At 49.9% G+C, this 27,903-nt stretch overlaps 1 protein-coding gene and 1 long non-coding RNA gene across 3 annotated transcripts in view; both read left to right on the forward strand.

Moving 5' to 3' along the window:
• The window catches only part of IL1RAPL1 (interleukin 1 receptor accessory protein like 1), a 2,314,681-nt gene that overhangs the window by 779,442 nt on the left and 1,507,336 nt on the right, over window positions 1–27,903 (forward strand). The gene's annotated exons all lie outside the window — the stretch shown is intronic.
• LOC143818008 (uncharacterized) lies at window positions 927–27,702 on the forward strand. Its single transcript, XR_013224257.1, has 4 exons — window positions 927–2,264; window positions 3,171–3,469; window positions 23,361–25,185; window positions 25,521–27,702. It is a non-coding gene; the product is annotated as an uncharacterized LOC143818008 (long non-coding RNA).

A 27,903-nucleotide genomic window follows, 5' to 3' on the forward strand; every position in this document is an offset into this window, starting at 1 on the left:
AAAGAAACATGAATTATCAGTCTCACATCTTCCAGAATTTAAAGAGTCAAAGCTGGTTGTTTGGCACCAATGTGAACTGCAAAATATTAGTCAGGTGGTTAATTTTTACATCTGATCAATGTGTATATTTTAAAATATTGTCAAATACTTTAGTGAGTGATAAACATGTCATTTTGAAATCTTTTATTGTCTGTGCATTAAAAATGAATCTGCATTGTTTTTTTCTACAAATATCAAAATGATAAAGCAAAACTATCGATAAAGAATAACACCTATCTATGTAAAAGCCCCTAATAAAAATACAGGCTGAACATTTCTCAATAACATAATATATAAAATTACCTATTTGTAACATGAAGTTCTGGATGTAAATAATAGGCAAGGAAGGGCAAACAAGATAACTGGAGATGAATATCTTCCATCACTTGTGAGCCTTATAGATTTGTTTGTCAGATTTATGGATACCTTGTTTCCATTTATTGTCACAAACATAAATCAAGCTGGCCACCAGTACCATTTTCAATCTTGAAATTTAAAATATAATGGACATACAGCATCATTTTTTATACATGTTGGCAGCATAAACCTGACATATCAACTTTTAATGAACTGAGGAAAATAATTCATGGATGTACTAGAAAGACTATTTAACTATATTTAGTATATGCAAAGTAGATTTAAGCAAAATGTAATAAATTTAATAAAATAAGGTCTTCCAAATCCCTTAAATCATTTGAAGCAACAAACGTTTGAATCCAATTTTATAAGCTTGCAATTAATTTGGAATAATAAACATTACCCATATTTTTATTAAAATGCCCATCACTCATTTCCACAGGCAATTGCTACTTAAAAAGATTGCCCACTACCTTTATATTAATGATTTATCCTTAGGACACATCATCATTAGAAAATTAGAGGGTGTTCAACACCCATTACCCAAATGACCAGCAGCTTATTATAAATAGTGTTTGGAGTGGAGAGTGTCTCTTGTCCTGTTACATAAGATCCAATCTACACTACCTGACAGTGACACTAAACCTTTTAATAGGAAACATACTTACAAAAAAACCAGTTCTACTCCTTAAGTATGGTGCATTCAGGAACGGACTCAGACAGAATTTATCACAGGTTTACGAACAATATATGGGACTTTTTTACAGCCCAATAGTTGATCATAATACACAATTCCACCTGCTTTGGAACTGGAATTGGTACTCCTTACTTCTTGGGCCTCTATGTGAATGCACAGATTACATCAATATCATGTCTACCCCTTGTGTTAGGGCTAACGGAACGCACCAAATAATAAAGAGGTAGATATGAGGTGCGTTCGCAGCCTGGGGTCCACTGTGCAGAGATGACACCTGCTGCTGAGTAATGGCGGATGGACACTTGCTCACACATGGGTTAGACTTCACCGCGTGTGAATGAAAGTGAACTCTGCTGTTTCACAGAGTCGCCAAAATATGCTGTGCCCTGTGAGCAGTCACAGGGTGCAGCTGCAAGACACTAGTGGGATCACTATGAATCACTGCCACTAAACTGGTGATTGGACTCACTCTGACCCTCGGTGGCTTTTGAGCCCACGCCTGAGGACGCCCCGAGTCAGATGCAGAGTCCAAGCGGGAATTCCCACCCTACACTGACAGGCTGTCAGGAAAGCGCACTGAATGCGCACGGTGCCGTACAGACGGGCACTGCAAAAGGCACTGTAACGTGTGCAGGTAGCACCGTCGGTCGCTAGATAGCTTCCACCATTAGCAAGCAGACAACAACACAAGGAATGGGAATGATTAAGGAGCTTTCATCCATCGACAGTCATTCATCTACACACACACGTTATCAAGTTTATACTAGCGCATGACCATGCGGCCATGCAAACCTTTTATTGCGGAAGGTCTCCGGGACCTTCCTAGTGATCCAATAGGAGCTGCTACAGGACCTGAGCATGTGACCCCCAACCTCCAATGAGAGGTCGTCCCTTGGGCATGCTCAGTAGAGAAAAAGCAGGACTTAGTCCCAGGAGCGTCTGTTCGCCGTTGATCAGTGCTGGTTACAATGGCTGGACCTGGAAGGTCAGCAGTAACCAAGCGCACAGTATCTGCCTGAGCCAGATGCCAGGACCAACGTCTCTGCTGAGCAGGCTCCACTGTGGCTGGAGGAGAATGGAAGACCGCAGTGGACATGGTTTGAGATTCCTCCTGTGCAGCGGCGGGAAATCGACAACTAACACCTTGTTTATTCACATTAAGTTATACATAGTGTTGAGCATTCTGATACCGCAAGTATCGGGTATCGGCTGATACTTGCGGTATCGGAATTCCGATACCGAGTTCCGATACTTTTGTGATATCGGTATCGGAACCATATTCATGTGTAAAATAAAGAATTAAAATAAAAAATATGGATATACTCACCTCTCCGGCGGCCCCTGGATCCTACCGCTGTAACCGGCAGCCTCCGTTCCTAAGAATGAGCGTGTGAAGGGCCTTCGATGACGTCGCGGCTTCTGATTGGTCGCGTGAGCGCTCATGTGACTGCTCACGTGACCAATCACAAGCCGCGATGTCATCGCAGGTCCTTCACGCGCTCATTCTTAGGAACGGAGGCTCCCGGTTACGGCGGTAAGGTCCAGGGGCCGCCGGAGAGGTGAGTATATGGATATATATATATATATGGATATACTCACCTCTCTGGCGGCCCCTGGACCTTACCGCTGTAACCGGGAACCTCCGTTCCTAAGAATGAGCGCGTGAAGGACCTGCGATGACGTCGCAGCTTGTGATTGGTCGCGTGAGCGGTCACATGAGCGCTGACGTGACCAATCAGAAGCCGTGACATCATCGAAGGCCCTTCACCCGCTCATTCTTAGGAACGGAGGCTCCCGGTTACATCGGTAAAGTCCAGGGGCCGCCGGAGAGGTGAGTATATCCATATTTTTTATTTTAATTCTTTATTTTACACATGAATATGGATCCCAGGGCCTGAAGGAGAGTTTCCTCTCCTTCAGACCCTGGGAACCATTCCGATACTTTGCGTCCCATTGAAATGCATTGGTATCGGGTATCGGTATCGGCGAGATCCGATATTTTGCCGGTATCGGCCGATACTATCCGATACCGATACCAATGCATATCGGAAGGTATCGCTCAACACTAGTTATACAGTATTTTCCCATTTTGAATGGTTAGCTTTTACATGTTCTATAGTATGAAGGGTTGCTCTTGTTAGCCCTAGGATTGCTCTTGTTGTTCTTGTTAGTCTTAGTGCGCTGTGTGAGGGTTTGTGTCCACCGCTGAAACTGGAAGCACTTCCAGTCCTACATACTCCTGTCCTCTAAAAAGTTAAACATGCATGCCTTTTATATGGCACCACTGACACAAATTATTTTTTAAGTATATTGTGCCAAAGTATAAAAAGTAAACTAAATACATTTTACACAGACATAACTGTACTGACCTGCCGAGTAGTGTTGAGCGATACTTTCCGATATCGGAAAGTATCGGTATCGGAAAGTATCGGCCGATACCGTCAAAATATCGGATCCAATCCGATACCGATACCCGATCCCAATGCAAGTCAATGGGACGAAAATATCGGAATTAAAATAAACCCTTAATAAACTTGTAGGTTCATTCTACATGAAGGAAAACAACTAAGAATAATGTAGGATGTATTGGGGGACGTGGCGGAGATATTAAAGGGACAGAGGTTTAGCCCAATGTAATAGAATAGCAGGATTTTTTATTTTTTTTTATGAAGTTCGGCGTTAGAAAGAATTTGACTATGTTATTTTTTTTTTTTTTTATGTCAGATATTGATGTTTCACTACTTCCACGCCCTTCACCTTCTTTTTTACTTCTCCCACGCTTTCTTCTTAATTATCCTCATCATCAGCTTCTTTGACATCAACTTCTTCACCTTATTCATCTTCTTCTTCATCTTCTACCTATTATTTTTTGGGTTACATTGTTCATATTCTTTTTATTTTACTATTATCTTCATCATATTCAACTTCTTCATCATATTCTTATTTGTGACAGGCATTCCCGTAGTTGTTATCTATAAAAGTTTGAAGATTACACCTTCCGTTCTGCCTGTCACAAACCAGTTACATTTGTCCGCGTTCAGTTTGGCCTGCAGCATCAGGCTTTATCCAGGGGCACCACGAGGAGGAACGGACTCACCCCCATACACTGCTTAGTCTTCTTCTGCTTATAATTTACATAATATTTTTTTGCTCTGATATTTTGTGTTATGCTTAATGTCCTTCTGCTCTTTGTTCTGCAGCCTCTTGTTCTTCTGCTTCTCGGTCTTCCAGGTCGTCGTCGTCTCCAGGGTCGTCGTCTCCGGGGTCGTCGTCATCGGGGTGGTCTCCGGGGTCGTCGTCATCGGGGTGGTCTTCAGGGTCATCGTCTCCAGGGTCGTCGTCATCACGGTGGTTGTCGTCTCTGGTGTCGTCGTCATCTTAGGGGTGTTCTTCCGGGTCATCGTGTTTAGTCTCTTGAACTTGGAAATGTAGCAGAAGGTACAAGAAGGCTGAGAAAATGCCGAGAACCAGCTGATGGAACTGGAACTCGGATGGCTACCCGAAGGTCCAAGAGCCAATGGAACTACCGAGGACCAGCTGACGTTACTGGAACCCGGTTACTAAGCAGGAGGTACCCGTGCCTGAAAGCACTACCAAGGACCACCTGACGTTGGTGGAACTCGGATACCCAGAGGGAGGCACCTAAGCCAAAGGCTCTGCCCGGAACCAGCTGACGGTACTGGAACCAGGATGGGGAGCAGAAGGTACAAGAGCAAAAGACACTGCCGAGAACCAGCTGACGGTGCTGGAACCCGGATGGGTAGCCGAAGGTCCAAGAGCCAATGGAACTACCGAGGACCAGCTGACGTTACTGGAACCCGGTTACTAAGCAGGAGGTACCCGTGCCTGAAAGCACTACCAAGGACCACCTGACGTTGGTGGAACTCGGATACCCAGAGGGAGGCACCTAAGCCAAAGGCTCTGCCCGGAACCAGCTGACGGTACTGGAACCAGGATGTGGAGCAGAAGGTACAAGAGCAAGTGTCTGCGTGGCTTTTGCAGGACACGTTGCCGGCTGCACAGCAGGGGAACAGCTGGCGGTGCTGGACCCCACTGACACATTGGCGAGGTGTTTGGCTCTGTGCAGCCAGCACTTCCGGACAGCAACGAGCGGTGTTGTAGCCCGGGCTCTGCAGGGGGAGCAGAGTGTAGGCCGAAGCCTACTTGAACCAATTTCAAAGGTAACCTTTAACCCCCCCTCAGGGGTTAGAAAGTAGAAGAGCCACAGCTTATGCAGCAGTAGTGCTGCACAAGTCAAAGGTTGCTCTTTTAATTTCGCTCCTTGCACACGCTGAATGAAACACGTATAACATTTAGCCCTTTATACAGTCAAACTGTGTTGGAGGCGCGAGTTCCCTTTGTAATGAGACGCAGCACAGATGTCAAGAATCCCACCTTGGTGCTGGGTGCAGCCTCCTGAGCGTTGTTATTTGCTGTACAGGAGTCTGCGCTGTCGTGTTATCCCCTGGCCTAGCGCCGTTAGCGCTGCCCATCTTCTGACCTCATTTAATGTTGGCCGGTGCGGTTCGCGATGCCCATGAATCACAGCCCCGCAGTGTATTGACATAGTTTAAACACTGCGGGGCTGGGATTCATGGCCTGGCGCAGTACATATGTTCGCCTCTCGCTTGGGTTCTTACACCCGCTTCAGACTATGCGGCGTCATCTGATCCCTTATCGCATGCCACGGCCATGAAGCCGCACAGTCCGAAGAAGGCGGAAGGAGAGGAGGGACAGGCGAACTGATGCACTGATCCTGCCCATCAATCACACCCTCGCAGTCCCAATAAATAAGACACCGAGGGGCGTTGTGTGGGTCAGGGCGGCCGCAGAGGCGCAGGCAGCCAAACCATGATGCCAGAAGACGGGCAGCGCTACCAAGGGGGTTGCAGCGTGTCATTACAAAGGAAAGTCACACCACCGGGACGGTTAAATGGTCACACAGAGGACACATTGCAGACGTGTTTTCAGTTCCACATGTGCGAGGAGAATACGTTTCTGAGCCACCTTGCACACATGCAGCATTACCGCTGTACAAGGTGGCTGGATAACGTAAAAACGCCTGGGGGAGGGGGGACAGGTTCCCTTCAATTTCAGTTCTTGTGTCTGCGTGGCTTTTGCAGGACACGTTGCCGGCTGCACAGCAGGGGAACAGCTGGCGGTGCTGGACCCCACTGACACATTGGCTGGTGTTTTTCTCTGTGCAGCTAGCACATCTGGGCAAAAACTGGCGGTGTGTTAGAGCCCAGGGACAGCAGGAGGAGGAGCAGGAGGAGGAGGAGCAGGGGGAGGGGAGTGTAGGCCGAAGCCTGCACAGGCGGCAGCTTTGGGTGTGTTGTGTCTGCGTGACTTTTGCAGGACACGTTGCCGGCTACACAGCAGGGGAACAGCTGGCGGTGCTGGACCCCACTGACACATTGGCGAGGTGTTTGGCTCTGTGCAGCCAGCACTTCCGGACAGCAACTAGCGTTGTTGGAGCCCGGGCTCTGCAGGTGGAGCAGAGTGTAGGCCGAAGCCTAATTGAACCGATTTCAAAAGTCACCTTTAACCCCCCCTCAGGGGTTACAAAGTAGAAGAGCCACAGCTTATGCAGCAGCAGTGCTGCGCAAGTCAAAGGTTGCTCTTGTAATTTTTCTCCTTGCACACGCTGAATGGAACACGTATAACATTCAGCCCTTTAGACAGTCAAACTGTGTAATGGAGGCGAGAGTTCCCTTTGTAATGAGACGCAGCACAGGTGTCAAGAATCCCACCTTGGTGCTGGGTGCAGCCTCCCGAGCGTTGTTATTTGCTGTACAGGAGTCTGCGCTGTCGTGTTATCCCCTGGCCTAGCGCCGTTAGCGCTGCCCATCTTCTGACCTCATTTAATGTTGGCCGGTGCGGTTCGCGATGCCCATGAATCACAGCCCCGCAGTGTATTGACATAGTTTAAACACTGCGGGGCTGGGATTCATGGCCTGGCGCAGTACATATGTTCGCCTCTCGCTTGGGTTCTTACACCCGCTTCAGACTATGCGGCGTCATCTGATCCCTTATCGCATGCCACGGCCATGAAGCCGCACAGTCCGAAGAAGGCGGAAGGAGAGGAGGGACAGGCGAACTGATGCACTGATCCTGCCCATCAATCACACCCTCGCAGTCCCAATAAATAAGACACCGAGGGGCGTTGTGTGGGTCAGGGCGGCCGCAGAGGCGCAGGCAGCCAAACCATGATGCCAGAAGACGGGCAGCGCTACCAAGGGGGTTGCAGCGTGTCATTACAAAGGAAAGTCACACCACCGGGACGGTTAAATGGTCACACAGAGGACACATTGCAGACGTGTTTTCAGTTCCACATGTGCGAGGAGAATACGTTTCTGAGCCACCTTGCACACATGCAGCATTACCGCTGTACAAGGTGGCTGGATAACGTAAAAACGCCTGGGGGAGGGGGGACAGGTTCCCTTCAATTTCAGTTCTTGTGTCTGCGTGGCTTTTGCAGGACACGTTGCCGGCTGCACAGCAGGGGAACAGCTGGCGGTGCTGGACCCCACTGACACATTGGCTGGTGTTTTTCTCTGTGCAGCTAGCACATCTGGGCAAAAACTGGCGGTGTGTTAGAGCCCAGGGACAGCAGGAGGAGGAGCAGGAGGAGGAGGAGCAGGGGGAGGGGAGTGTAGGCCGAAGCCTGCACAGGCGGCAGCTTTGGGTGTGTTGTGTCTGCGTGACTTTTGCAGGACACGTTGCCGGCTACACAGCAGGGGAACAGCTGGCGGTGCTGGACCCCACTGACACATTGGCGAGGTGTTTGGCTCTGTGCAGCCAGCACTTCCGGACAGCAACTAGCGTTGTTGGAGCCCGGGCTCTGCAGGTGGAGCAGAGTGTAGGCCGAAGCCTAATTGAACCGATTTCAAAAGTCACCTTTAACCCCCCCTCAGGGGTTACAAAGTAGAAGAGCCACAGCTTATGCAGCAGCAGTGCTGCGCAAGTCAAAGGTTGCTCTTGTAATTTTTCTCCTTGCACACGCTGAATGGAACACGTATAACATTCAGCCCTTTAGACAGTCAAACTGTGTAATGGAGGCGAGAGTTCCCTTTGTAATGAGACGCAGCACAGGTGTCAAGAATCCCACCTTGGTGCTGGGTGCAGCCTCCCGAGCGTTGTTATTTGCTGTACAGGAGTCTGCGCTGTCGTGTTATCCCCTGGCCTAGCGCCGTTAGCGCTGCCCATCTTCTGACCTCATTTAATGTTGGCCGGTGCGGTTCGCGATGCCCATGAATCACAGCCCCGCAGTGTATTGACATAGTTTAAACACTGCGGGGCTGGGATTCATGGCCTGGCGCAGTACATATGTTCGCCTCTCGCTTGGGTTCTTACACCCGCTTCAGACTATGCGGCGTCATCTGATCCCTTATCGCATGCCACGGCCATGAAGCCGCACAGTCCGAAGAAGGCGGAAGGAGAGGAGGGACAGGCGAACTGATGCACTGATCCTGCCCATCAATCACACCCTCGCAGTCCCAATAAATAAGACACCGAGGGGCGTTGTGTGGGTCAGGGCGGCCGCAGAGGCGCAGGCAGCCAAACCATGATGCCAGAAGACGGGCAGCGCTACCAAGGGGGTTGCAGCGTGTCATTACAAAGGAAAGTCACACCACCGGGACGGTTAAATGGTCACACAGAGGACACATTGCAGACGTGTTTTCAGTTCCACATGTGCGAGGAGAATACGTTTCTGAGCCACCTTGCACACATGCAGCATTACCGCTGTACAAGGTGGCTGGATAACGTAAAAACGCCTGGGGGAGGGGGGACAGGTTCCCTTCAATTTCAGTTCTTGTGTCTGCGTGGCTTTTGCAGGACACGTTGCCGGCTGCACAGCAGGGGAACAGCTGGCGGTGCTGGACCCCACTGACACATTGGCTGGTGTTTTTCTCTGTGCAGCTAGCACATCTGGGCAAAAACTGGCGGTGTGTTAGAGCCCAGGGACAGCAGGAGGAGGAGCAGGAGGAGGAGGAGCAGGGGGAGGGGAGTGTAGGCCGAAGCCTGCACAGGCGGCAGCTTTGGGTGTGTTGTGTCTGCGTGACTTTTGCAGGACACGTTGCCGGCTACACAGCAGGGGAACAGCTGGCGGTGCTGGACCCCACTGACACATTGGCGAGGTGTTTGGCTCTGTGCAGCCAGCACTTCCGGACAGCAACTAGCGTTGTTGGAGCCCGGGCTCTGCAGGTGGAGCAGAGTGTAGGCCGAAGCCTAATTGAACCGATTTCAAAAGTCACCTTTAACCCCCCCTCAGGGGTTACAAAGTAGAAGAGCCACAGCTTATGCAGCAGCAGTGCTGCGCAAGTCAAAGGTTGCTCTTGTAATTTTTCTCCTTGCACACGCTGAATGGAACACGTATAACATTCAGCCCTTTAGACAGTCAAACTGTGTAATGGAGGCGAGAGTTCCCTTTGTAATGAGACGCAGCACAGGTGTCAAGAATCCCACCTTGGTGCTGGGTGCAGCCTCCCGAGCGTTGTTATTTGCTGTACAGGAGTCTGCGCTGTCGTGTTATCCCCTGGCCTAGCGCCGTTAGCGCTGCCCATCTTCTGACCTCATTTAATGTTGGCCGGTGCGGTTCGCGATGCCCATGAATCACAGCCCCGCAGTGTATTGACATAGTTTAAACACTGCGGGGCTGGGATTCATGGCCTGGCGCAGTACATATGTTCGCCTCTCGCTTGGGTTCTTACACCCGCTTCAGACTATGCGGCGTCATCTGATCCCTTATCGCATGCCACGGCCATGAAGCCGCACAGTCCGAAGAAGGCGGAAGGAGAGGAGGGACAGGCGAACTGATGCACTGATCCTGCCCATCAATCACACCCTCGCAGTCCCAATAAATAAGACACCGAGGGGCGTTGTGTGGGTCAGGGCGGCCGCAGAGGCGCAGGCAGCCAAACCATGATGCCAGAAGACGGGCAGCGCTACCAAGGGGGTTGCAGCGTGTCATTACAAAGGAAAGTCACACCACCGGGACGGTTAAATGGTCACACAGAGGACACATTGCAGACGTGTTTTCAGTTCCACATGTGCGAGGAGAATACGTTTCTGAGCCACCTTGCACACATGCAGCATTACCGCTGTACAAGGTGGCTGGATAACGTAAAAACGCCTGGGGGAGGGGGGACAGGTTCCCTTCAATTTCAGTTCTTGTGTCTGCGTGGCTTTTGCAGGACACGTTGCCGGCTGCACAGCAGGGGAACAGCTGGCGGTGCTGGACCCCACTGACACATTGGCTGGTGTTTTTCTCTGTGCAGCTAGCACATCTGGGCAAAAACTGGCGGTGTGTTAGAGCCCAGGGACAGCAGGAGGAGGAGCAGGAGGAGGAGGAGCAGGGGGAGGGGAGTGTAGGCCGAAGCCTGCACAGGCGGCAGCTTTGGGTGTGTTGTGTCTGCGTGACTTTTGCAGGACACGTTGCCGGCTACACAGCAGGGGAACAGCTGGCGGTGCTGGACCCCACTGACACATTGGCGAGGTGTTTGGCTCTGTGCAGCCAGCACTTCCGGACAGCAACTAGCGTTGTTGGAGCCCGGGCTCTGCAGGTGGAGCAGAGTGTAGGCCGAAGCCTAATTGAACCGATTTCAAAAGTCACCTTTAACCCCCCCTCAGGGGTTACAAAGTAGAAGAGCCACAGCTTATGCAGCAGCAGTGCTGCGCAAGTCAAAGGTTGCTCTTGTAATTTTTCTCCTTGCACACGCTGAATGGAACACGTATAACATTCAGCCCTTTAGACAGTCAAACTGTGTAATGGAGGCGAGAGTTCCCTTTGTAATGAGACGCAGCACAGGTGTCAAGAATCCCACCTTGGTGCTGGGTGCAGCCTCCCGAGCGTTGTTATTTGCTGTACAGGAGTCTGCGCTGTCGTGTTATCCCCTGGCCTAGCGCCGTTAGCGCTGCCCATCTTCTGACCTCATTTAATGTTGGCCGGTGCGGTTCGCGATGCCCATGAATCACAGCCCCGCAGTGTATTGACATAGTTTAAACACTGCGGGGCTGGGATTCATGGCCTGGCGCAGTACATATGTTCGCCTCTCGCTTGGGTTCTTACACCCGCTTCAGACTATGCGGCGTCATCTGATCCCTTATCGCATGCCACGGCCATGAAGCCGCACAGTCCGAAGAAGGCGGAAGGAGAGGAGGGACAGGCGAACTGATGCACTGATCCTGCCCATCAATCACACCCTCGCAGTCCCAATAAATAAGACACCGAGGGGCGTTGTGTGGGTCAGGGCGGCCGCAGAGGCGCAGGCAGCCAAACCATGATGCCAGAAGACGGGCAGCGCTACCAAGGGGGTTGCAGCGTGTCATTACAAAGGAAAGTCACACCACCGGGACGGTTAAATGGTCACACAGAGGACACATTGCAGACGTGTTTTCAGTTCCACATGTGCGAGGAGAATACGTTTCTGAGCCACCTTGCACACATGCAGCATTACCGCTGTACAAGGTGGCTGGATAACGTAAAAACGCCTGGGGGAGGGGGGACAGGTTCCCTTCAATTTCAGTTCTTGTGTCTGCGTGGCTTTTGCAGGACACGTTGCCGGCTGCACAGCAGGGGAACAGCTGGCGGTGCTGGACCCCACTGACACATTGGCTGGTGTTTTTCTCTGTGCAGCTAGCACATCTGGGCAAAAACTGGCGGTGTGTTAGAGCCCAGGGACAGCAGGAGGAGGAGCAGGAGGAGGAGGAGCAGGGGGAGGGGAGTGTAGGCCGAAGCCTGCACAGGCGGCAGCTTTGGGTGTGTTGTGTCTGCGTGACTTTTGCAGGACACGTTGCCGGCTACACAGCAGGGGAACAGCTGGCGGTGCTGGACCCCACTGACACATTGGCGAGGTGTTTGGCTCTGTGCAGCCAGCACTTCCGGACAGCAACTAGCGTTGTTGGAGCCCGGGCTCTGCAGGTGGAGCAGAGTGTAGGCCGAAGCCTAATTGAACCGATTTCAAAAGTCACCTTTAACCCCCCCTCAGGGGTTACAAAGTAGAAGAGCCACAGCTTATGCAGCAGCAGTGCTGCGCAAGTCAAAGGTTGCTCTTGTAATTTTTCTCCTTGCACACGCTGAATGGAACACGTATAACATTCAGCCCTTTAGACAGTCAAACTGTGTAATGGAGGCGAGAGTTCCCTTTGTAATGAGACGCAGCACAGGTGTCAAGAATCCCACCTTGGTGCTGGGTGCAGCCTCCCGAGCGTTGTTATTTGCTGTACAGGAGTCTGCGCTGTCGTGTTATCCCCTGGCCTAGCGCCGTTAGCGCTGCCCATCTTCTGACCTCATTTAATGTTGGCCGGTGCGGTTCGCGATGCCCATGAATCACAGCCCCGCAGTGTATTGACATAGTTTAAACACTGCGGGGCTGGGATTCATGGCCTGGCGCAGTACATATGTTCGCCTCTCGCTTGGGTTCTTACACCCGCTTCAGACTATGCGGCGTCATCTGATCCCTTATCGCATGCCACGGCCATGAAGCCGCACAGTCCGAAGAAGGCGGAAGGAGAGGAGGGACAGGCGAACTGATGCACTGATCCTGCCCATCAATCACACCCTCGCAGTCCCAATAAATAAGACACCGAGGGGCGTTGTGTGGGTCAGGGCGGCCGCAGAGGCGCAGGCAGCCAAACCATGATGCCAGAAGACGGGCAGCGCTACCAAGGGGGTTGCAGCGTGTCATTACAAAGGAAAGTCACACCACCGGGACGGTTAAATGGTCACACAGAGGACACATTGCAGACGTGTTTTCAGTTCCACATGTGCGAGGAGAATACGTTTCTGAGCCACCTTGCACACATGCAGCATTACCGCTGTACAAGGTGGCTGGATAACGTAAAAACGCCTGGGGGAGGGGGGACAGGTTCCCTTCAATTTCAGTTCTTGTGTCTGCGTGGCTTTTGCAGGACACGTTGCCGGCTGCACAGCAGGGGAACAGCTGGCGGTGCTGGACCCCACTGACACATTGGCTGGTGTTTTTCTCTGTGCAGCTAGCACATCTGGGCAAAAACTGGCGGTGTGTTAGAGCCCAGGGACAGCAGGAGGAGGAGCAGGAGGAGGAGGAGCAGGGGGAGGGGAGTGTAGGCCGAAGCCTGCACAGGCGGCAGCTTTGGGTGTGTTGTGTCTGCGTGACTTTTGCAGGACACGTTGCCGGCTACACAGCAGGGGAACAGCTGGCGGTGCTGGACCCCACTGACACATTGGCGAGGTGTTTTTCTCTGTGCAGCTAGCAGTACCGGGCCCCAACTGGCGGTGTTGGAGCCCAGGGTCAGCAGGAGGAGCAGGGGGAGCGGAGTGTAGGCCGAAGCCTGCACTCGAGCAAGTTGAAAGGAAACCTTTAACCCCCCCCCCCCCAGGCGTTTGTAGCTGAAAGAGCCATTGTGTACAGCACTAATGCTGGAAAAGGTAAACTTAGCTCTTTTAATTATGGTCCTTGCACATGCGGAACCTAACAGTTATGAAATGTGTCCCCTCACAGCGTTAAACCGTCCGGTAGGTGGAACTTTCCTTTGTCGTGTGACGCAGCACAGCCATCATTTTTACCCCCTTGGCGCCGTGCGCCGCCTCCTCAGCGTTGTTTTAATCTGTCCCGGAGCCTGGGCTGTTAGGTTAGCCCTTGGCCATGCACACATTTTGCGCTGCCCGTCTTCTGACATCATTTGGTGTCAGGCTGGCTGCGCCTGTGCGGGTGCGCTGGCCGAGATCCCGCCTCGCAGTGTCGTCTAATGTAATCCCACCGCGGGCCTGTGATCCGTGCCCGTGCGCAGTGCATATCCTCTCCTCTCACTCCCCTCCCTACGGCTTTTTCAGACTGTGCGGTGTCACGGCCGTGGCATGCTATTAGGGACCAGCTGACATCGCACAGTCTGAAGAAGCCGTAGGGAGGGGAGTGAGAGGAGAGGATATGCACTGCGCACGGGCACGGATCACAGGCCCGCGGTGGGATTACATTAGACGACACTGCGAGGCGGGATCTCGGCCAGCGCACCCGCACAGGCGCAGCCAGCCTGACACCAAATGAGGTCAGAAGACGGGCAGCGCAACATGTGTGCATGGCCAAGGGCTAACCTAACAGCGCAGGCTCCGGGACAGATTAAAACAACGCTGAGGAGGCGGCGCACGGCGCCAAGGGGGTAAAAATGATGGCTGTGCTGCGTCACACGACAAAGGAAAGTTCCACCTACCGGACGGTTTAACGCTGTGTGGGGACACATTTCATAAGTGTTTGGTTCAGCATGTGCAAGGAGCATCACGAAAAGAGGCACTTTTTCCCTTTGCATCATTACTGCTGCACAAGGTGGCTCCTTCAGTAACAAACGCCTGTGGGGGGGGGGGGGGGGTCAGGTTCCCTTACATTTAACTTGTTGTGCCTGCGTGGCGGTCGCAGTACACGTTGCCGTATACACAGCAGGGGAACAGCTGGCGGTGCTGAACCCCACTAACACATTGGCGAGGTGTTTGGCTCTGTGCGTACAGCACTTCTGGACGGCAACTGGCGGTGTTGGAGCCCAGGGGCAGGTGGAGGAGGAGGAGGTTGGAGGAGGTAGGAGGAGGTAGGAGGGATTGCCACACACACAGCAGGGGAACAGCTGACGTTACTGAACCCCAATAACAGAGGAGGGACTGTTGACTGTGCGTACAGCACTTCTGGACGGCAACTGGCGGTGTTGGAGCCCAGGGACGGGTGGAGGAGGAGGAGGTAGGAGGAGGTAGGAGGGATTGCCACACACACAGCAGGGGAACAGCTGACGTTACTGAACCCCAATAACAGAGGAGGGACTGTTGACTGTGCGTACAGCACTTCTGGACGGCAACTGGCGGTGTTGGAGCCCAGGGACGGGTGGAGGAGGAGGAGGTTGGAGGAGGTAGGAGGGATTGCCACACACACAGCAGGGGAACAGCTGACGTTACTGAACCCCAATAACAGAGGAGGGACTGTTGACTGTGCGTACAGCACTTCTGGACGGCAACTGGCGGTGTTGGAGCCCAGGGACGGGTGGAGGAGGAGGAGGTAGGAGGAGGTAGGAGGGATTGCCACACACACAGCAGGGGAACAGCTGACGTTACTGAACCCCAATAACAGAGGAGGGACTGTTGACTGTGCGTACAGCACTTCTGGACGGCAACTGGCGGTGTTGGAGCCCAGGGACGGGTGGAGGAGGAGGAGGTTGGAGGAGGTAGGAGGGATTGCCACACACACAGCAGGGGAACAGCTGACGTTACTGAACCCCAATAACAGAGGAGGGACTGTTGACTGTGCGTACAGCACTTCTGGACGGCAACTGGCGGTGTTGGAGCCCAGGGGCAGGTGGAGGAGGAGGAGGTTGGAGGAGGTAGGAGGAGGTAGGAGGGATTGCCACACACACAGCAGGGGAACAGCTGACGTTACTGAACCCCAATAACAGAGGAGGGACTGTTGACTGTGCGTACAGCACTTCTGGACGGCAACTGGCGGTGTTGGAGCCCAGGGACGGGTGGAGGAGGAGGAGGTAGGAGGAGGTAGGAGGGATTGCCACACACACAGCAGGGGAACAGCTGACGTTACTGAACCCCAATAACAGAGGAGGGACTGTTGACTGTGCGTACAGCACTTCTGGACGGCAACTGGCGGTGTTGGAGCCCAGGGACGGGTGGAGGAGGAGGAGGTTGGAGGAGGTAGGAGGGGATTGCCACACACACAGCAGGGGAACAGCTGACGTTACTGAACCCCAATAACAGAGGAGGGACTGTTGACTGTGCGTACAGCACTTCTGGACGGCAACTGGCGGTGTTGAAGCCCAGGGACGGGTGGAGGAGGAGGAGGTTGGAGGAGGTAGGAGGGATTGCCACACACACAGCAGGGGAACAGCTGACGTTACTGAACCCCAATAACAGAGGAGGGACTGTTGACTGTGCGTACAGCACTTCTGGACGGCAACTGGCGGTGTTGGAGCCCAGGGGCAGGTGGAGGAGGAGGAGGTTGGAGGAGGTAGGAGGAGGTAGGAGGGATTGCCACACACACAGCAGGGGAACAGCTGACGTTACTGAACCCCAATAACAGAGGAGGGACTGTTGACTGTGCGTACAGCACTTCTGGACGGCAACTGGCGGTGTTGGAGCCCAGGGACGGGTGGAGGAGGAGGAGGTTGGAGGAGGTAGGAGGGATTGCCACACACACAGCAGGGGAACAGCTGACGTTACTGAACCCCAATAACAGAGGAGGGACTGTTGACTGTGCGTACAGCACTTCTGGACGGCAACTGGCGGTGTTGGAGCCCAGGGGCAGGTGGAGGAGGAGGAGGTTGGAGGAGGTAGGAGGAGGTAGGAGGGATTGCCACACACACAGCAGGGGAACAGCTGACGTTACTGAACCCCAATAACAGAGGAGGGACTGTTGACTGTGCGTACAGCACTTCTGGACGGCAACTGGCGGTGTTGGAGCCCAGGGACGGGTGGAGGAGGAGGAGGTTGGAGGAGGTAGGAGGGATTGCCACACACACAGCAGGGGAACAGCTGACGTTACTGAACCCCAATAACAGAGGAGGGACTGTTGACTGTGCGTACAGCACTTCTGGACGGCAACTGGCGGTGTTGGAGCCCAGGGACAGGTGGAAAAGCAGAGGAACACAATGTAGGCCGAAGCCTGAGAAAGTCGAAAGGGAACCTTTAACCCCCCCCCAAGGCGTTTGTAGCTGAAAGAGCCAGCTTGTGCAGCACAAAAGATGCAAAAGGAAAAGGTGGCTCTTTTCATCATGCTCCTTGCAAACACAGAACTAAACACTTATAAAATGTGTCCCCTGCAACCGTAAAACCGTCCCGGAGGTGGGACTTTCCTTCGTAATGTGACGCAGCCCAGCCGTCATTCCTACCCCCCCGGCGCCGCGCACCGGCTCCTCAGCGTTGTTTTATTCCGTCAAGGAGCCTGCGCTGTTATGTTATCCCGTGGCCAGGCACACTTAGCGCTGCCCGTCTTCTGGCATCATTTGGTGTCTGGATGGCTGCGCCTGTGCGGCCGCGCTGGCAGAGAGCCCGCCTCGCAGTGTCTTCTGATTTAATCCCACTGGGGGCCTGGGATCCATGGACATGCGCACTGCATATCTGAACCTCCACCTCTCACTCATCTCCCTATGGCTTCTTCAGACTGTGCGGTGTCACGGCCGTGGCATGCTGTTAGGGACCAGCTGACACCGAACAGTCTGAAGAAGCCATAGGGAAATGAGTGAGAGGTGGAGGTTCAGATATGCACTGCGCATGTCCATGGATCCCAGGCCCCCAGTGGGATTAAATCAGAAGACACTGCGAGGCGGGCTCTCTGCCAGCGCGGCCGCACAGGCGCAGCCATCCAGACACCAAATGATGCCAGAAGACGGGCAGCGCTAAGTGTGCCTGGCCACGGGATAACATAACAGCGCAGGCTCCAGGACGGAATAAAACAACGCTGAGGAGCCGGTGCGCGGCGCCGGGGGGGTAGGAATGACGGCTGGGCTGCGTCACATTACGAAGTAAAGTCCCACCTCCGGGACGGTTTTACGGTATCAGTGGACACATTTTATAAGTGTTAAGTTCTGCGTGTGCAAGGAGCTAAACAAAAATAGCTACCTTTTCCTTGGGCAGCATTACTGCTGCACAAGGTGGCTCTTTCAGTAACAAACGCCTTGGGGGGGGGGGGACAGATTCCCTTACATTTCAGTTGTTGTGTCAGCGTGGCGGTCGCATGACACATTGCCGGCTACACAGCTGGGGATCAGCTGACATTACTGAAACCCAATAACACTGGGTCGTATGTTTTGACTGTGCAGACGGCACGTCTGAGCCTCAACTGGCGGTGTTGGAGCCCAGGAATTTAAGTTCAGGTGGTAGAAAGATGAACACAACAGGAGACCTGGATAACGTATACAGTGACCTAATTATTCAATCAGGAGGAGGAGTGGCAAATTCCGGCGAGATCCAGGCCTTGTTCATTTTCAGGAAAGTAAGCCGGTCAACGTTATCGGAGGATAGTCGCATGCGACGGTCAGTTAGTACACCACCTGCAGCACTAAAGACACGTTCCGATAATACACTGGCCGCAGGGCAAGACAGCACCTCCAATGCATACTGGCTTAGCTCTGGCCATGTATCCAGCTTTGAGACCCAAAACTTGAAAGGGGAAGAGCCGTCTGGGAGTACAGCAAGAGGGCAAGACATGTAGTCTGTCACCATCTGACGGAACCGTTGCCTCCTGCTGACTGGAGCCGTCTGTGATGGTGTAGACTTTTGTGGCGGGCACAGAAAACTGTGCCACAGTTCGGCCATACTGGTCTTGCCTTGGGCAGAGGCACTGCTTCTGCTCCCTCTTTGTGCAGAGCCTCCACCACTGCCTGGACGCACTGAGCTGCTTTGGAATGCACTAGCAGCACTTCTCTCAGTTGGAATGGAGAAGATGATGGAATTGACCAGTGTGTCTTGGTACTCCCGCATTTTTCGCTCCCGGTTCAACGGTGTGATGAGGCTTTCTACGTTGTCCCGGTAGCGAGGATCGAGGAGGGTGAACACCCAATAATCAGACATGTTGAGAATGTGGGCGATGCGGCGGTCGTTTCTCAGGCACTGCAGCATGTAATCCACCATGTGCTGCAGACTGCCAACTGCCCAAGAAACGCTGTCCCCTGCTGGAGGCGTGATCTCTGCCCGCTCGTCATCACCCCACCCTCGCTGTACACACTGAGTACTGGACAATTGTGTAACTCCCTCCTCTGGACGGATGTCTTCCTCCTCCATTGACTCCTCCTCATCCTCCTCACAAACGGTCCCCTGCCTACGCGTTTGTGAGGAACCACGTGGCGCTGACTGTCCAGAAGATGATGGAAATGGTGAATCCTCATCCTCCACCTCTTCCACAACATCATCCCTTAGCGCTTGCAGTGATTTTTCAAGCAGGCAGATAAGGGGGACAGTCATGCTGACTAGTGCATCATCTGCACTCGCCATCCGCGTGGAATAATCAAAGGGACGCAAAACCTGGCAGACGTCATTCATAGTGGCCCACTCTGTGGTTGTGAAGTCTGTACGGCGCTGACTGCGACTTTTTTGCGCCTGAAGCAGCTGGTACTCCATTACAGCTTGCTGCTGCTCACACAACCGCTCCAACATATGTAACGTGGAATTCCACCTGGTAGGTAGGTCACATATGATGCGATGTTCCGGCAGGCGGTGTCGGCGCTGCAGAGCCGCAATGCGCGCTTTTGCCGTGCTGGAACGCCGCAAGTGAGCACACTCTAGGCGGACCTTGTGCAGCAGTGCATCAAGATCCGGATAGTCCCTCAAAAAGCTCTGCACGACCAAATTGAGCACATGTGCCAGACATGGGATGTGAGTGAGGTTGCCGAGGCCCAGAGCTGCCACCAGATTTCGGCCATTATCACACACTACCATGCCTGGCTGGAGATTCGCTGGCACAAACCACACATCGCTCTCCTGCTTGATGGCATTCCAGAGCTCCTGCGCTGTGTGGCTACGATTCCCCAAGAAAATTAATTTCAAGACGGCCTGTTGACGTTTGGCCACGGCTGTGCTCATGTCGGTCGTAACAGGTACACGTTCATCACGGGTCCATGTGGAGGTGGACTGTGACGGCTCCTGCAGCGATGATTCTGAGGAACTGGTGTAAGAGGAGGAGTCAATGCGTACAGAATGGATTCCTGCAATCCTTGGAGTGGGCAGGACACGTCCTGCGCCACTCGCACGGTCTGTACCCGGCTCAACGACATTAACCCAATGGGCAGTGAGGGAAAGGTATCGCCCCTGTCCATGTTGACTGGTCCACGCATCGGTGGTGAGGTGGACCTTGCTACTGACGGCGTTCAGTAGCGCGTGTTTTATGTGTCCCTCCACATGCTTCTGCAGGGCAGGGACGGCTTGCCTGCTGAAGTAAAAGCGGCTGGGCACTTTGTACTGTGGGACTGCCAATGACATGAAGTCACGGAAGCTGTCAGTCTCCACCAGCCTGAATGACAGCATTTCCAGTGACAGAAGTTTGGCAATGCCTGCAGTCAGAGCCTGTGCTCGTGGGTGGTTTGACGAGAAAGGCCGCCTTTTCTCCCATGCCTGTACTACCGATGGCTGTAGACTGGGCTGGGAGTGTGTGGATGACTGGGAAAGTGGCGCTGCGGGTGGAATTACAGCGGGTCTCTGGACAACAGGGGCAGAGGTTCTTCCACGGCGATCCTGGGAGGACGCCGAACCAGCTGCGTGTGAGGTAGAGGAAGAGGCAACACGAGCTGAAGAGGTGGTAGCTGCCGCTGTTGGTTGGCCTACCTCTTCAGTGTGTTTTTCTAACTCCGCCGGGTGCCTGTTGCGCACATGTTTCCACATGTTGGAGGTATTGAGGTTGCTGACATTTCGACCTCTTTTGACTTTTTGATGACACACGTTGCATCTGACATAGCAAATGTCATCTGCAACTGTGTCAAAAAAGGACCAGGCACTGCAAGTCTTGGGAGCGCCCTTTTTGGCTTTTGGAAGAGACATGCTCCTAACGGGTGCCAAAGCGGAGGCTGCAGGATCCGCAGTCTTCCCCCTCCCTCTCCCTCTTTGGGCCGTACGGGGAATCTCTTCCTCAGAGCTGCTCCCACCACCTTCCTGTCCCTCACGCCAAGATGGGTCGAGGACCTCATCATCTACACTACCCTCTGCCCCCAACTGCTCCTCCTGGGTAGTCTCAGCAGCAGAGCACGCACCAGTAAGTGGCACCTGAGTGTCATCATCAGCTGATGCGGCCTGCGATGTGGTGACCGGAGCCACTGGCCCACCCGCCTCTTCAGAGGAAGACAGAAAAAGCTGTTGGGCATCACTGCACCCTGCCTCTTCTTCCATTTCTCCAATGCTGCTTGGCTGGCCCCCTGTTTCCAAGCCAAGAGATTCAGAGAACAGAAGTAGAGACGGCTCCTGTCCTGGGCTCTCTGTCTGCCTGGGCAATTTGGCAGGTGGTGAAGAGACAGATGGCTGCTCTCCAGTGCTCTGTGTCTGAGAGGATGTGGCACTAATGGAAGTTGATGCATTAGCTGCCATCCATCCGACAACAGCTTCAATTTGTTCTTCACGCAGCAGCGGTGTACGGCGCTCGGACACAAAGCTTCGCATGAACGACTGTTGCCTGGTGAAAGTGGGTGCTGATGAGTCACCGGTGCCCGCAGCAGGCACAGAATCCCCACGTCCCCTCCCTGCTCCGCGACGGCTCCCACGCCCCCGTGCCTTACTCACTGCCTTCTTCATCTTGGTTGACTGATAAAGATAAGCAGAAAAGTACTAACGGATTTGTGTGCTTATTCCTGAGCAACTCCTCCTAACAGGTATAAGAAGCACTAATTATCTAAAGTGTGGACTAGACACAAATATGAGCTAATGTGGCCTACAGAAATGTAAAGTGGTGTAACTGGTGTGTTTGGTGAACTTTATTATTTATTTATTTTTTGGGGGCTGAACTGACAACAGATAGAGCTGCAGTCACACGGAGACCGTGCAGACAGACGTAAACGGCGCTACAAGGCCCAAAAACCCTCCTCTACTTTATCCTATGTAGTGTTTTTCCACAAATTAGCTGGAGACGGGTGGAAAGACACTAATAGGATTTTTTTGAATAAATTAGCAGCAGACTACACTATTTTGAAAAAAAAGAAAATTGATTTGGCGGTATGACGCAGTGAAAAACCCTGAGCTGGAGACAACCAGGCTATAGCTGCTCACAGATTACAGGGCGAGCTGCAGTCACACGGAGACCGTGCAGACAGCCGTAAACGGCGCTGCAAGGCCCAAAAACCCTCCTCTACTTTATCCTATGTAGTGTTTTTCCACAAATTAGCTGGAGACGGGTGGAAAGACACTAATAGGATTTTTTTAAATTAATTAGCAGCAGACTACACTACTTTGAAAAAAAAGAAAATTGATTTGGCGGTATGACGCAGTGAAAAACCCTGAGCTGGAGACAACCAGGCTATAGCTGCTCACAGATTACAGGGCGAGCTGCAGTCACACGGAGACCGTGCAGACAGCCGTAAACGGCGCTGCAAGGCCCAAAAACCCTCCTCTACTTTATCCTATGTAGTGTTTTTCCACAAATTAGCTGGAGACGGGTGGAAAGACACTAATAGGATTTTTTTAAATTAATTAGCAGCAGACTACACTACTTTGAAAAAAAAGAAAATTGATTTGGCGGTATGACGCAGTGAAAAACCCTGAGCTGGAGACAACCAGGCTACAGCTGCTCACAGATTACAGGGCGAGCTGCAGTCACACGGAGACCGTGCAGACAGCCGTAAACGGCGCTGCAAGGCCCAAAAACCCTCCTCTACTTTATCCTATGTAGTGTTTTTCCACAAATTAGCTGGAGACGGGTGGAAAGACACTAATAGGATTTTTTTAAATTAATTAGCAGCAGACTACACTACTTTGAAAAAAAAGAAAATTGATTTGGCGGTATGACGCAGTGAAAAACCCTGAGCTGGAGACAACCAGGCTACAGCTGCTCACAGATTACAGGGCGAGCTGCAGTCACACGGAGACCGTGCAGACAGCCGTAAACGGCGCTGCAAGGCCCAAAAACCCTCCTCTACTTTATCCTATGTAGTGTTTTTCCACAAATTAGCTGGAGACGGGTGGAAAGACACTAATAGGATTTTTTTGAATAAATTAGCAGCAGACTACACTACTTGGGAAAAAAAAAAAAAAAAGGAACAGTATGAGGCAATGAACCACCCTCCCTGAACTGAATACAACCAACTATGGATGGCCTATGTGGCTGCACTCAGACTGGAGACTGGGCTGCACTCACACACACACACACACAGACCCTGCAGATCGCTGTGAAAACAGCGCTACAAGGCAAAAGCAAGGTGAATAGTAGGTGAACACAGCGGTTGCTAAATTAGCCTTTGGAAAGCACAAAGAAGCAAATCGCTATCTCTAAACTGTCCCTCAGTCAGCAAACAGCGTCCTGTCACTAACTGAATTCACAGCAGAGTGATCGCAAAATGGCGCCAGCGACTTTTAAACTGCATCATGACATCATTACACCAGCCAATCACAGCCTTGCCAGTAGTTTCATGCCCTCCATGCTAAACAGGATGTGCCCACACTTGGAATCAATCTCATTGGCTGAATTTCTGCTTTTTGAATCTTAGAACTTCCGATTCCGGTATCCGATACGCGGCAAGTATCGGAATCCCGGTATCGGAATTCCGATACCGCAAGTATCGGCCGATACCCGATACTTGCGGTATCGGAATGCTCAACACTACTGCCGAGTAAGACTAACACATAACTTATGCAGCGCAATGAAAGCCACAACATTTTAATTATAAAAACAAGTGCAATACTATTAATGCAATGTAATAAAATGTGATCAATAAGTTGTATGTACCCCAACTTATTCTACTGAACAATATAGCTTGTCCCACAAAAAACCCGCACATTGTTTTGCTGAAGAAAAAGTAAAAACAGTTATGATTTTTAGCAAATGAAGATTGAAAAAAAAAAGTTGTCTCTTCAAGGCTCCAAAGCTTTTCTTCCTTCCAGTATGTTCCGCAGTGTTGTACAATTGCTAGAATATATAACTATGTATAGTAGAATCTTACATTCTTTAAAGGGAATCTGTAACCAAGATTTCATCCCCCCAAATTGCTGTCCAAGTAGTTTTTTTCAAAGACAAGTTTAGCAATTACATTACTTTGCTTGTTCCACTGATAAATCAACATATTAATTGATACACCAATGGGGCTGCAGAAGTGAAGCCACTGTCAATCCAACTCTATAACCTGCCCAGCACCTGGTCCTCCTGCTTAATTAATGCCTCTTTTGTCTGAAGTAACCTGGAATAGAGCCTATCAGCTGAGCAAGAAGAGGCAGGACTGGGTGGGAAATAGAACTGGAGTGGCAGAGGCTTCAGATCTACAAATAGCTCTTCAGCCTCATTTCCATATCAATTGAAATGCTATTGCTTAGTAATAGAGGATCGCAATGACCATGTAAAAATATTGCTGGACTTGAATTTATAAAAGATACATTCACAAATAAACAATTTTGGGGATAAAATACTGCTGACAAATTGTATTAAAAGGGAATCTGTCAGTAGGATCAGCCCTCTTAAGCTGTCTATATGGGCATGTAGGTCATAGCAAGCTGAATAAAATGATACCTTGATATTTGCAATCTGATATCTTATTCCAGAGAAATTGACGTTTTTCTTATATGTAAATTACCTCATCCATGCTATGAGGGGACATTGCCCGAAAGATAACTCTGCCTCCAGAGCTTATTTTACATGAAGCAGGAGTTACCAGTGTGAGACAAGTACCTAACACAAAACAGGACAAATGAAATTTGTCTTCTTACAAACACATTTTTGCAGTGATGGAAGCTGAAGCTGAGAGGAACCTGCAAATGTATCAATAACAATCACACACAGCTCTGCAGTGAGATCAGGAGAGCAGACAACGACCATTACACATCACACTGGTAACTCACCCTTCATGTAAAAAAATATCTGGAGGCAGAATTATCTCCAGGCAGTTTCCTCCCCATAGCCTGGAAGAGGACATTTATATAAAGTGATAAAAGATGATTTATCAACAAAAAGGCATATGATATAAGAAATGCTGGTAGGACATTTTTTCAGAGGACTTTAACCTTTATGTCCATAATAATTGCTTAGATAGGTCAAATGTAGTGAAAGTTTCCCTTTAACCCCTGTTTGACTTATGACGTACCTATATGTCACAAGTCGCCACCCTCTGATAGGGGCTCTGGTACTGAGCCCACATCTTTTCAGTTTAATGGTAGCAGATATGATCGTGATCCACTCAAGGCTGTTAACATGTTAAAGACCACTGTAAATCTCTGATATTGGCATTAGCATTAACCCCCCACCAAGCGCGTCCCAAACCCTGTCCATCAGCACCCTTGTCACATGATTGTTGGGCGATGATGGGTTAGCATAACAACCAAGGGCCTGCAGGACATCCCCATGCTTGTCATTGCTGATCTGCTATGAGCACCGCTCCGTGGCCGACCTTCATAGCAGATGACCATTTCTGCTAGACATATCAGGGCTGAAGCCCTTATATGTGTACAGGTACAGACTGGGGCTTAAATTCAGCCCTGGCATGTGAAATCACACAGGCCCATGCTGTCCCTGTCCCCAAGCACTAGATGCAATATATTACTAATATTAACCTGGATGGAGGAAAGCAAGATTTACTACAAGACCAATATTTCTAATGATACCTGTGGCCTGGTGGGGTAAGTGACGGAGTCAGTGACTTTGTGCTCCATCACAACTCTTAACATTATGGGTATCTTGAGAACACCGATTCTGTTGACGTATCAGACAAGGCAGCCCACAACCAGACAGGCCCTTCTGGCATTTGCCAGAATTGCCAGATGGCCAGTCCGGCCCTGTATGTGTAGTACAAGCAATCAGTAACTCATAGCTCCAAGTTTTCTGAGGAGACTATTAAAGCACAAAAAAGAAAAAAACATGTTTAAAAAGTATTTAAAAAATTAAAAAAATACAAAAGTTCAAATCACCTTCATTTTACCGCATTCAAAGTAAATCAATAAAAAATAGACATATTTAGTATTGTTGCATTCAGAAATGCTTGATCAATCAAAATATAAAAAGAATGAATCTGATTGGTAAACAGCATAACGAGAAAAACAATCAGAACAACAGAATTACTTTTTTTGGCCGTCACAACATTGAAATAAAATGCAGTAACAGGAGATCATAACATTTTTTAGAGCTCAAAATGATATTAAGAAAAACATCATCTAGGCACTCAAAAAATAAGCTGTCACTTAGCCCCAGATCCTGAAAATGTAGACCATACAAGTTTCAGAAAAGGACGCCCTCTTTTTTTCACCACTTAGCCCCTTAATGACCGCCAATACGTTTTCTTACTGACCTAAGATATAAGGGAATAGGGTCCCCATACAGCTGACAATCCAGCTCCAGTTGGCTGACAACTTGCTGCATTAGTAACCATCAGTGTTGGCACTGCCCAAATCTGTTCAACCTCTTAGATGCTGCTGTCAATAGTGACTACATCATGTAAATGGTTAACAGAGTGTGGGGGCTTCCTCTGCATCCTAATCGGCACCCTGAGATCATGATTGTGTGGCTCTGATGTTTGCCATGGCAATTCATGGCCAAATAACCACCTTAGAGTTTGCCAGCTATGGTGGCCTGTTCAGAAGTTCGCCACATTTAGGTGGGAAAAATACACCTTTTCATTCCTGTCATGTCACTTTGCATTCATTCCTGAATATTACCTGAAGGGTTAATAAACTACCTCACAGAGGTTTTCAATATGTCAGGGGTTGCTGTTTTTAAAATGGTATCACTTTTGGAGGTTTTTTAATGTATAGGACCCCCAAAGTCAGTTCAAACCTGAGTAGGTCTTTCAAAAATATATTTTTAGCAAATTTCCTTGAAAAAATAAAAAAAATTATTGCTACAATTTTAAACCTCCTAAAAGGCTAACATAATAAAACAATATTTTACAAATGGTGGTGATGAAAAGCAGGCATGAAGGAAATGTTATTTATTAATGTGTTTCTATGGTATGACTTTGTGGATTAAAGGGATAATCACTCAAAGTTTGAATTGCTTATCTTTTTACATTTTTGTCAAATTTCTGATTTTTTTTATAAATAAACACAAAACATATCGACCTAAATCTACCATTATCATAAATTACAATGTGCTACAAAAAAGTCTCAAAATCACTGGAATTTGATGAAGCATTCAAAAGAGTTATTACCACATAAAGGGACGCTGGTCAGATTAAAAAAAAATTGGCCCAGTCACTAAGGGGTTAAATAAAATATAATCTATATATGTTTGGTATTTACAAACTCGCAATGACCTGGAGAACCATAGTGGCTTTTTTCCTAGCTTCCCATTACACTATATGGTAATATCAAGGGTGTAATGCTAAAGTATAACTCATCCCACAAAAAAATGAGTCCTCACATGGCTATATTGACAGAAAAAGAAAAAAAAAGTTATTGCTCTGGGAGGAAGGGAAGCAAAAAACTACAGCGCAGAAATGGAAAATCCCAAGGTGGTAAAGGGGTTAAAGAATGAGAAAACAGCATAAGAACAAGAATTGACATTGTTTGTTGAGTCCAGGTGTCCACTTTTGTTAGTGTCATAGCATATTATTGTAAGCATAAGAGTTTAAAGAAAGTACAGAAAGAGAAAACTTAGAAGAGAACATTTGCAATGGTAAGACATTTAAGTCACAGGATCCTTACTAATGAAAATAGCTCATCTCACGCATACAAAGAATATTATTAAAATGTACAGTACATTTGATGAAACAACAATTAAATGGACAGCACTATGTTAATTCATTTTCTTAAACAGATGGAACTATTCAGTAAAGTTCTTGATATGGATACATTTAGCATACCTAACAAGATACATGAATTAGCATATTGTTAAATCCACCTACAGTGCCATCTGCATACTATTGTTTCAGGCTGAGGATTTAAAAAAAAAAATCCTCTATTTCTATCATGACAGGTTTTTATCACATAGGAACAATTGAGATAAATGACATTTTAATGAATATTGCATATGTTTAAAAAAAAAAAAACAACGAGAATGATGATTCACTAGCTAGTATCAGTAGGGTCCCAGATCAAAAAGCCTTTATTTTTCATTAGCAGCTTAGAAAATATTGATAACAAAATTTAGCTTTCAGTGTTGGGACTATAGTATAAAGATTACCAAGAACAGTGATTTATTTGAAAAATAATTTATTCCCCAAAGAATGCATTTCAT

This window comes from Ranitomeya variabilis, chromosome 3 (assembly GCF_051348905.1).
Source record: "Ranitomeya variabilis isolate aRanVar5 chromosome 3, aRanVar5.hap1, whole genome shotgun sequence".
Lineage (NCBI taxonomy): Eukaryota > Metazoa > Chordata > Amphibia > Anura > Dendrobatidae > Ranitomeya > Ranitomeya variabilis.